Raw genomic sequence first — 12,444 nt, 5'->3', positions numbered from 1 at the left:
TTCTCAAAATGTTTCTGAAAATAATTCCAAAAAAATACAGAAAATGTGAAGACACTATCAGTGATACCCAATTTGGCTTTAGAAACTAAATTTTGGTTTGGAACAAGAGAGGCTTTTTTCTGTTCTCAAATCTTATTCCAAAAATATATTGACCAATACAATGAAATATTTATTTGTTTCATTGACTTCGAGAAAGTATTTGACAAAGTGCAATATACTAAAATGATTGCACTATTAAAAAGAATTGGATTAGATGGTAGAGACATCAGGATCATTGCAAACTTATGTTGGAACCAAAAGGCATCTGTTCAAGTTGATGACATTATTACAGACTCCATTAACATCAAACGAGGAGTAAGACAAGGATATGTGCTGTCACCTCTTCTTTTTAACATATAATCAGAAGCCATATTTCAAAAAATCTTAAAAGGAAGAGAGGAAAGGATTAATGTAAATGGTGAAATCATCAGTACCATCCAATATTCTGATGACACAGCTCTCCTGGCTGACAGTATTCAGGATCTTCAAAATCTTCTGGAACTAGTGAAGAAAGAGAGTGAGAAAATGGGATTAAAAATAAATGTCACCAAAACTAAATTCATCATAAGCAAGAAACTGATTCTTAATTCAGCCTCTCTTTAAATGGGAAACAAATAGAGTGACAAAGTTTAAATATCTCAGATGCTGGTTAAATGAAGAATACAATCCAGAAATGGAAATAAAAGTTAGAATTGAAATGGCAAGAAAACATTTTCTCCTGATGAAATCAACATGGTGTAACTGCAATTTAAATTTAGAGCTTAGAGTATGCATGGTTAAATGCTATGTATGCTCTACAGTGCACAAACTTGGATCGTGATGACAACATCATTAAAAAAACTTGAAGCTTTTGAGATGTGGTTATACAGATGAATGTTAAAAATCAAATGGACAGCAGAAACGTCCAATTAGAAAGTACTGGAACAAACAAGGAATTATGTGAACTTTTAGATAACATAAAAAGAAGGAAAACTGCATATCTTAGTCACCTACTTTGTAATGAAAAATATAAAATACTTCAATCGATTATAAAAAATGAAGATAAATGGAAGAAGAGGACAAGGAAGACAAAGAAAATCTTGACTTGCAGACATCGGACAGTGGACTGTTAAGAGTGGTTGAGGATTGCTCATAATTTTCCAAGGTGGTCGCCGACCTCTGACAGGAGATGGCACTCAGAGAAGAAGACGATACTGTAAATTAAAGATACCAAAAAATTATATTCTTGGTTTCATCCTTTATCCAAGTGTAAGCAAACAAAGTTTGCACCTGAAGTATCTTCAGAACTGGGGCAATTCGTGACAAACTTCACATCACTTGCCTTAGTATCCCATAATGCAAAGCACATATCCTTATGGACAAGTATAATGCTATGCATTATGGGAAGGGCAACTATCCAGACTGGTTTCGACCTTTATTGAGGTCTCATCAGTGGGAACTAGACCCAAAAGTGATACCAAAGTTGAAGTAATGTTGATGTCATAATTTCATACACAAGTAGCCAAAAGGTGTCACACCTTATTACTAAACGCTCTGGATTAGTGATAGATATTGAAAGTTTTTTCACTTGGTTATACATTAAATTAAAGATACCAAGAAATTATGTTCTTGGTTTAATCCGTTATCCAAGTATATTATTATTCTTTCCCCAAGACCGCATGGAGTCGAAGAGGTCCTTTTATCACACACACATAGCTCATCATACCATGCCTTGAACACATCCAAACTCCTTGCTGACACCACACTCTCAGGGAAGGCATTCCAGTCATTTACAACTCTGCACGAAAAAAACCTGCCTCTCACACCCTCTTTATACAGTTTCCAGGAATGACCTCTGGTTCTCCCCCAATCTCCCACTTTTCTGTAGAACTTCTTCAGCATTGATTCTATAACAACCCCTTACCAACTTGTAGGTCTCTATCATATTTCCCCCTCTTCCTCCTGTCCACCAGACTCTGCAAATTACATCTTCTCAGTCTTTCCTCATACTCAACATTCCAGAGGTCAGGAACTACCTTAGTCAATTGTCTTTGGACCCTTTCCAACATCTCATCCTTCTGAAAACCAGGTGACCAAATCTGCGCACAATAGTCCATGTGTGGCCTAATCGAAGCCTTATACAACGGAACAAGAATCTCCCTACTTCTACACGTCAGTGTCCTCCTCATTCATTCCCAGAAGCTTTTGTGTTGTCTTCAAAATTTTGGCTATGTGTCCCCTAAATTTCAGATCCTTATCTGCTCCCCCAGATCTCTTATTTCTTCCACCTCCAACAATATATCTTCACCAAGCATAAATTCTACATCCCATCTTTGTTTTCCAAATTTTAAAACTTTACATTTTGCAACATTGAACTCATATCCCCATTTCCGTGCCCAGTCACTTGATTTATTCACGTCTTCTTGTAAGCCACAACATCTTCACTACTCTTCATGGTTCGTCCCAAATTTGCATCATCTGCAAGTAGTTGAATACCTCCATCCAAATCTTCACCTATATCGTTAATATACAAGTTAAACAGTAATGGCTCCAAAACAGACCCCTGAGGCACTCTACTAGTGACTTTCCTTTTCCTGGATATCGCTCCCCCATACACAACTTGTTGATACCTATCAGATAACCAGTCTCCAATCTAATGCACCAATCTAATATCCAACCTCATCTGCTCTAGTTTGACTCTCAATTTATCATGAGGTACTCTATCAAAACCCTTTGCAAAATCTAAGTATATTAATGTGTATCCTTCTCCTCTGTCAAAGGAAGCACTGACTTTATTGTAATAAGTAAGTAGATTACTAAAACATGACCTGCCTTTAGCAAATCCATGCTGTCCATCAAAGAGAATATCATTGTTGTCAATCCAACTCTGGATCTTAGTTCTCACAAGCTTCTCCAACAACTTAACACCTGACACACAGATAGGCCTATAGTTTGATGCTCGAGTTCAATCACCTCCTTTATGAAGTGGCACAATCTTGCACTCCTTAGGAACTTGACTGAGTGCAAGACTCATATTAAAAAAGTATGTCAAGACGGGTATCAACTCCCTGGCACATTCCTTCAAAATATGTGGTGATATATTATCAAGTCCCACAGCCTTATTAACATCTAGTTTACTCAACTCCCCCCCCACACACACCCACACACCTCTTGCTCACTTACAGTCAGTCTCTTCTCCCCATCATCTACTGCTCTCAATCTCTCCATGAAATCACATTCACAAGATTGAAAGACCTTTATGAATTGCTCATTAAGTATCTCCACCCACAAAATTTGCACGTCTAGTAACTTCACGACTGGTATCTTACGTATACAGTCTAATGACTTATATAATTTCTTGGCTCTGGATTAATGATAGATAAAACGCTCTAGATTAGTGATAGATATTGAAAATTTTTTCACTTAGTTATACATTAAATCTTGGTTTAATTTGTTATCCAAGTGTAAGCAACAAAATTTGCACCTGAAGTAACTTCACGACTGCATTTCATGTATAGAGTCTATAATTTCTATTTTTTCTATAATTTCATTATAGGCATATAATATCATTATATATCTATAATGACATATAATTTCTTGGGATCTTTAATTTATAGTATAACCAAATGGAAAAACTTTCAACATCTATCTCTAATCCAGAGTATTTTACTAATAAGGTGTAACACCTTTTGAATGCTTATAAATTATTATTATTATTCAGGCCTCCATGGAGTCAAAAGACTCATCATGAGAGGTCCTTCCTAAGAACATAAAGTCTGTCAAGACTCATTGAGGGGGATGGAAATATGACTTCAACATTATTTCAACCTTGGCTTTGTTTTGCATCTGGCTCCTGCTGATGAGACCTCAATAAAGGTCTGTAGGTCTGGGCAGGTGCCTTTACCAGAATGCATGATATTATACATGTCTGTGCAGACACATGTGTGTATTGCATTATTGGATATTAAGGCAAATGATGTGAAGTCATTGGCCTCTATTTTTAAGTAACCTAGTCATTAAGTTACTTTACATGCTTACACTTGAATAAAGGATGAAACCAAGAATATAATTTCATGGCATCTTTAATTTAAAGTGTAAGGAACTCTGATGGGCTTGCTACTGCTACCTACCATAGCTAACTTTTATCTAGAGCTCTGAGAAGAAAGAATCTTTGCTCATCCCTTTGACTGTTACATAGACAATTTTTGTAATTTGGAATCACACAGTGCCAGAACTCCATTATTTTCTACAAAAAAAAAACACATTTTTACAGTGGTACACATGTGATTTTATAATTATGAAGATGCAATGTGGAAGAAAATAGTACCAATGGATTTGAGGTAATATGATGTGAGCTAGAGGTGGATAAGATCGAAATCTTTTGTTGGATGGTGCTGTAGTGTGGTGTGGATAATGAGAATGAAATGTACAAGCAAATTAACTCTAGACTAGCAAATAAGAAAAGGATGATCATTATTGGTGATTTTAATTATGGCAATTTAGATTTAATTTTTGAGAGAAAATTATCTTAGGCAGTGCATAAGAGGGCACATGCGAATCAGGGTTCTTGGTCCTCTGCTATTATAAATGTGGTGTAAAATTTTTGGGTCATGTCGCCAGTCATATGTGGAATTCTATGATAAAGGGATATACGTGGCACTATAATGCTGGTGATTATTGGAAAAATTCAGAAAACAGCTTGTTCTATCATGTAATGAGAAATTGAATGGAATGTAGATTAGTGCTGCTTGGACCCATACTTAATAGCTATCTGACAGAGACAATATTTTGTATGTATTTCAAGGTTCAGGAGGTTAAATAAGGTAGGTATGAAGGGGATGAATGAAGAGGTTAGGTAGTATTATGAGACAGAATGACCAATAACCGAATTGAATTCCACAAGGAGAACATAGGAAGGAGGAAGGGGACTTAGTTGTTAAGCATAACAAAAGTCTGCAGTATAAGCATCAGTTAGCTAACAAGACCAAAAAAATATTATTATTATTACATGCCACCTCCAGGGAGTCCAAAGACTCATTGAAGGAGGGTACCTACTTTACAGCTCTCTGTCTCTACCAACTACAACGAACCATAACTCCATCATTTACACTACCCAACACCATCTACCGCTCACCACTAGTATATTTTCACAGACAATCGCAAACATCCATGCCCACGGCGGTATTCTAACTCGCAGTCTTTTGGCTGGAATGCATATATGCTAACCACTCGGCCAGTTGAAATATTAAATGAATAGTTCATAAAGGTATTTCATCCTCATGATGAGATTTGATGAAATGGTCTAAGGAGTAAACAGTAGCCGATATACTTGTTTTAACATGACTGGTGGGATTAAGTTCCAAAGGAGGGGAAAGAGGGTAAAATTGTTCCACTTCATAAGATAGATGATAAGGTAGGTTATAGGTGGAGTACCACAGATCAAAGGAATTGGGATATCAATTTAATGCAACGAAATGAAAGGTCTTGAAATTTGGAATTCACAGATGGGATGCTGCATATTCTATTTGTGAAACTATATTAGAGGAAATAGAGGAAGCAGGAGATCTTGGAGTCATGACTGATTAAAATTTGAAGGTTAGGGGGACATGTTGTAAAGAGAGTTAATCAGGTAGGAGTTAGATGGATGAGTAAGTGAAGCACACTGATCTACTATCCAACCCTACCAGACCCAGTTTAATTACCAGTTTGTCATGTTGCAATTTATCAAAGCCTTTAGCCTTTGATAAATTGCAAATTTATTTCCTCATATTAAAAAAAAAAGCTATAGCAGTGCTGTTGCAACACTCCCTAGAACATTTCCTCAAAACACACAGTGATTTATCATCAAGTTCTACAGCCTTATTCTCATCAGGTTTACTCAACTCCTCATATATATATATCTCCTGTTCTCTTATCATTAGTACCTCTTGTCCCCTTCCACACACTCAAGTTGTGCATAATATTACAATCTTGAGGATGAAGTACCTTTATGAATTGGTTATTATTACACTCTTCATGGAGTTGGCAGACTCATTGTGGGAGGTTCATTCAACCAACAACATGTTTATCATATAGTATCTTAAAATCCTTAATACACCTTACATTAACAACACATTCTGGTAATGTTCCATTCACTGACAATTCTTCATTTAAAAATCTACTCATCACACTCCCATTTCACCACACTTTTACCTAACTTCCATGGATGACCTCTGGTTCTTCCCCTCTCACCTTCTACTCTTTTTATAATCCCCTCTGGATTAATCTGATAAAATCCTTGTACTAACTTCAATGTCTCTATCATATCATCTCTTTTCCTCCTATCCACCAAGCTCTGTAATCCACATCTCTCCAACCTTTCTCCATAGTAGCATTCCAAAAATCCTGATATTGTCTTAGTCACTTGCCTCTGGATCCTATCCAATGTCTCCAGATCACATTGAAAACCAGGTGACCAGATTTGAGCACAATAGTCCAAGTGTGGTCTGACTAGTGCTCTATATACAACCACTTCCTTATCCCTACATGTTAGAATACTTCTTATCATAACAGCACTACGATGTGAAGCCTTTGCAATACTAGCAATATGCCCTCTAAACTTCAGTTTACTTTCAGCCATCACTCTCAAATCTCTAATCTCATCCACTTCCTGCAGTAAGGCACCATTGATAAATATATAAGCCTTATATTTCTGCACTCCACTTTATGCAACGGTCTATCATGCTGTATTCTGCCAAAAGTCTTAGCAAATTCCAAAAGTATCATTTTGTATCCATTTCCCTTGTCTAGTTCAGTGATAACATTGTTATAGATTGTGTCTTGTCTTGCCAGATGTCATCTCCTTCCATGAGCTTCCACCATGTATGGTTTTGTGCTTCTCTTTTGAATTCTTCATAGGACAAAAGGTCCAGTCCTTAATGTTTGCCATCCAATCTGTTCTTTGTCTTCCTCTTCTTCTTTTTCCTTTGTATCATTCCTTCTAGAAGTATTTTTTGTAGGGATTCATGCCTTAGTATGTGACCAAGGTAGGTGATTTTCCCTTTTTTAATTGTTTTCAACAGATTCCTATCTTCTCCAATCATCTCTAATATTTCTAAATTAGTTTTTTTGGCAGCCCATGGGACTCTAAGAATTCTTCTGAGGATTCACATCTCAAAAGCATTTAGTTTATTTTCACAATATTTTGATATTATCCAGGTTTCTGCTCCATATAGCAGTGTTGACTGTACGTAGCATTTGGACAGCCTAATTCTTGTTTTTGTGTGAATTTCCTTTGAAGTCAGAATGTTTTTTCATGCTAATGAAAGTTGATCTAGCAATTTCTATTCTTCTTAATATTTCCTTATTACACTTTCCATTCTCTATAATTAGTTGACCCAAATTTATATAACTCTCTACTTGATCTAAAGTGTTTTTTCTGATCTTAATATTTATATTGGGTATTTTCCCTTTTTCTATTGTTACCAGCATGGTTTTGGTGTTTTTGAAGTTGAAATTAAGTCCATATTTTTCACTCAGCTTCAGCATCTCTTCTAGTAGGTTTTGAAGATCTTTTTTATTTTCAACTAGCAGTACTGTATCATCTGCATATCTTAAGTTGTTTATATTTCTGCCTCCTATGCTGACTCCTTTAAATTCTTCTAATTGCTGGAAGATATTTTCAGTATAGATGTTAAACAATGTAGGAGAAAGAACACAGCCTTGTCTGACACCCTTCTTTACTGGGAATTACTACAAGAGTTCTGATATTTTTATTGAGGCAGTTTGCTCCCAATATAGAATTATCAGTAATCTGGTATCTTTACCATCTACTCCTAAATTTCTGATGCATTTGATTAGTTCATGTTGTATATTGTCAAAGGCCTTTGTGTAGTCAATAAAACATAAGTAGACTTCTTTCTGCTTCTCCAGATATCTTTCTATAATAGTTCTAATGTTGAAGAGTCCTCTAGTTCCTTTATTTTCCTGGAAACCAGATTGTGTTTCATTAATTTCCATTTTGATTTTATGTTTATTTCTTTCTAGGATGAGCCTTTTATAATAAAGTTACAAGAACTTTAGATGAGGGAAAGGCATATACTGCCATTTTCTTAGACTTGGCGAAGGCATTTGACAGGGTGCCACATGATAAGCTGATATTTAAGTTGCAGCACATGGGTCTGAATGTCAGATTGGTCAACTGGATTCAGGATTGGCTGTCTGATAGGTATCAGAGAGTTGTGTATGGTGGAGCAGTTTCCAGGAGGCAGAGGATTACAAGTGGGGTCCCACAGGGCTCAGTACTAGGACCTATATTGTTTAACCTTTATATCAATGACATAGCCAGTGGATTGCAGGGGGATATTCAGTTGTTTGCGAATGATGCGAAGCTGGGAAGGATTATTAGTAATAGTGCAGATGTGGTAGCCCTGCAAGAGGATTTAAATAAGCTAGATAGATGGGCAAATGAATGGGGGTGTCAGTTTAATGCAGCAAAATGTAAGGTCTTGAGGTTTGGGAAACATTTCATTTTTAAAAAAATGTATTTCATCAAAGAAGAAATCTGCATAGAAAGTTATCAAAGAAAACCTCGAGATGCAACTATCTCATGTTTGCACGCATGCACAAACAGCAAAAATATACCTGCGAAATGCAGTCATACAATTATCAACATACTGTAAATTATACATAGATAAATAGATTATCTTCACATATCGACCACTAGTTTTAATATTTTTATATCATAAAAATTTTTAATACAAAAATATTTTATATTATAATATTTTAAAACCATTGTAAATTATAGAACTCTTAATTAAATATTATAATATAAAATATTTTTGTATTAAAAATTTTTATGATATAAAAATATTAAAACTAGTGGTCGATATGTGAAGATAATCTATTTATCTATGTATAATTTACAGTATGTGGGCAAATGAATGGGGGTGTCAGTTTAATGCAGCAAAATGTAAGGTCTTGAGGTTTGGGAAACATCGATGGGATGCTGCATACTCTATTGAAGGAGTTATACTGGAGGAAGTAGGGGAGACAAGAGATCTGGGGTTGATGATTGATAGAAACCTGAAGTTTAGGGGACATATTGCAAAGGTGGTGAAGGTAACACAGAGGATTGCTGCTATTATGAGAAGGACACTGACCTGCAGAGATAAGAGGGTTATCATTCCGTTGTATAAGTCTCTGATCAGACCACACTTGGACTATTGTTCTCAGATTTGGTCCCCAGGATTTGAAGGGGATAAATTAACTGTGGAAAGGATACAAAGACAGATGACAAAGATGGTTTCAGGACTGTACAAGGATAGTTATGAGGATTGGCTGAGAGAATGTGGACTGCAGAGTTTGGTGGATAGAAGAAGGAGAGGTGATATGATTGAGACTTTTAAACTGTTGAGAGGTGGTTACAGGGTTGACACTGGGGAGTTCTTTCGCTTGGTTGATCAGCGGGAAGGAGTGATGACAAGAGGCCATCCCTGAAGGTTACGAAAGGAAACTGTGAGCAAGCGGGTAAGGAGTGGTTTCTTTGTGTGGAGGGTGGTTGAGCCGTGGAATGCATTGCCTGATGGAGTGGTGGGAGTGAGAACGGTCAGTGAGTTCAAAGAGTGGTATGATAGACTTTGTGTTTCTCAGGGGGGAGGACCTCCCCTCGATGAGTCTTGACAGACTTTATGTTTTAGGAAGGACCTCCCTCGATGAGTCTTTTGACTCCTTGGAGGCCTGAATAATAATAATAATAATAACTCTTTTGCTATCAGACTGATTGTTCTGTATTCTTCACATTTGATTGTCTTCGATTTTTTAGGTATTGGTAGGAATGTTGAGTGCTTAAAATCTTTTGGCAGGTGTTTCATATATTTTGTTACATATGTCAGTCAGTGATCTTATAGCCTTATCATCTAAAGCCTTTAGATATTCTGCCATAATTCTATCCATTCCTGGAGCTTTTCCTGGTTTCAGTTTTCTAATGGCATTTGTTACTTCCCAGGTAAGAATAGTAGGCCCCCTCCAAATCTTCTTGCATTGCCTTATCTATTCATTCATGATTGTAGAGTTTCTTTGATTACTCTATCCATTTATCCCTTATTTTGTCTTTCTCCATTAGGATGTTTCCACTGGTATCTTCAATGCAAAGAGGGCCTACCCTTTTGCAAGATTTGTTAGTTAGCTCCCTAACTTTTTCATAAAGTTCTTTGGTTTTGTGCTTTTTGTCCAGAAATTCAATTTCCTTGCATTTGTTGTTGAGCCATAGTTCTTTTGTAATCCTACATTCTTTCCTGATCTCCTTGTTTAAGTTCTTGTATTCAGGACGATTTTTGTGTTTCTTTCTTTCCTCCATCATTTTCAGTATCTTGTCATTCATCTAGGGTTTACTCATTTTCTTCTCAAATTTGGGAATTGTTTGTTTTACTGCCTTTATTATGCCCTCTTTAAATTTTTGCCATCTATCATCAATCTTTTGCCATCTATCCTCAATCTTGAGCGCCTCCGTAGCGCAATTGGAAGAACGACGGTACATTGCGCCCTTCGATTGGAATAGGCCTGAGTTCGATTCTCGTCGCGACGGGAGGAATCTCTATCTGGTCTATTTCAATCGAAGGTGAGTTAGCCGATCTCATACGGAGGTAGCAGGGTTTTTTCTCCCGGAAACTCGGGTTTTTCATCCCGCATACATACAAATCGGCCCTTCAGAACACACGCAATTTACAGACAAAAATTACTAGTTGTGGTGGTGTTGGAGGTGGGCGGTAGATGGCATTGATGGAGATGATTCGTAGTAGAGGTTAGGTGTAGAGACAGTTGAAGGTGTCCTCCTGCGATGAGTCTTCGGACTCCTTGGAGGTATCAGGAATAATAATAATAATAATAATCTCATCTTTAGGGTAAGGATACTTGATGGGATCAGGAACATTAACAGCAGCGGATTGTGCCAGTTCCTTTAAAAATTTATCTTGTATTTCTTGATTTTTAAGGGAGCCAAGATCATATTTTTCTATGTTTAGAGGTTTCATTGTTTTCTTTAATTTTATTGCTACTTTAATAACCACAGGGTTGTGGTCTGATCCAATATCAGCCCCTGGGTATGTTTTGGCTTGTAAGATGTTATTCTGGAATCTTTTTTTAATCGTTATATAGTCAATCTGTTACATACAGAAAAGTTCTCTGGAACTTTTCCATGTGTAAAGTCTTCTAGAAGGGTTGCTAAATAAAGTATTTGCTATTACTAGATTGTTTTCTTTGCAGAACTGTATTAATCTTTCTCCTCTGGGATTTCTATGTCCCAGGCCCTGGTTTTCCATGCAGGAAGAGATCTTTACTGAGCCTACTTTAGCATTTAGATCTCCCATAATGATAGTTATGTCATCTGATTTAGCGTTGTTTAGTGCATTTTGAATGTATTCATAGAAACATTCTACATCTTCATCTGGGTAATCAGAAGTAGGTGCATATATTTGGGCAATAAAAATATTAAAAGGTTGAGCTGCAATTTTTAATGCAATTATCCTGTCGCTTATGGGCCAAAATCCAAGTAAGCTTTGCACAATCTTATTTTTTAGTACAAATGCTACTCCATTCCTATGACTGTCTCCACATGAGTATATAATTGAATGGCTCTTTCTGTTTATTTTTCCACTATTAGTCCATTTGACTTCACTGATACCAGCAATGTCAATTTTCATTGCTTCAAGTTCTTGTATAAGGTTATCTAACTTCCCAGCTTCATATAAGGTCCTTACATTCCAAGTTGCAAGCCTTAAGAGAAGATTCTTGGTTTTCAGACGTGAAGGATCAGGAGATAGAGTGTGAGTAAGTTGCTAAAATATGATCTTCCCTTAGTAAACCCATGTTGCTCAATGCAAAGTAGAGATTCACTCTCAACCCATTTCTGAATGCAATCCCTAACCAAATTTTCCAGAATTTTCACTACCACTCCTGAGATACTAATTAGTCGATAGTTGGATACATTGGTTTTTGCACCACTCTTGTGCAGTGGAATTACCATACATTCTTTCCATTCCTGATGATTCTTCCTGTTCTGAGACTCATATTAAACAGCTAGGTCAAAGGAACAGTCAGTTCAGCTGAACACTCTCTTAGCACACGTATTGATATCCCAACAGTCCCTATTGCTGAATTGTTATTCAGTTTGTACAACAGCTGTCATACTTCATCCTCATACACTTGAGTTTCTTCATCCAGTGAAGAGGTAGCAGTGAGCTCAATGTTGTGCATACCAGATTGTTTTCTTCGCTGAACTGTATTAATCTTTCAATTTTCAAATTAAAATTTTCAATTTTAACAAAATGTGCACTCGTTAGTTGAACAGTCTGTTACTCTCATGCCATCTGCATAATTCTAGCCTGCTGCTTATAATTTTCATAATGGACATCATCCTTATGCACACAGTATTCCTTCTGCATCATCCTT

General features: G+C 36.6%; 1 protein-coding gene across 3 annotated transcripts in view; it reads left to right on the top strand.

Moving 5' to 3' along the window:
* Sqor (Sulfide quinone oxidoreductase) overlaps positions 1-12,444 on the top strand; it is a 124,480-nt gene that overhangs the window by 20,505 nt on the left and 91,531 nt on the right. The window lies entirely within an intron of this gene.

The sequence above is a fragment of the Typopeltis vanoorti genome, chromosome 23 (genome assembly GCF_054136105.1).
Source record: "Typopeltis vanoorti isolate ZY-2024b chromosome 23, IOZ_Tvanoo_1.0, whole genome shotgun sequence".
Lineage (NCBI taxonomy): Eukaryota > Metazoa > Arthropoda > Arachnida > Uropygi > Thelyphonidae > Typopeltis > Typopeltis vanoorti.
This window is presented reverse-complemented; position numbering and strand designations above follow the sequence as displayed.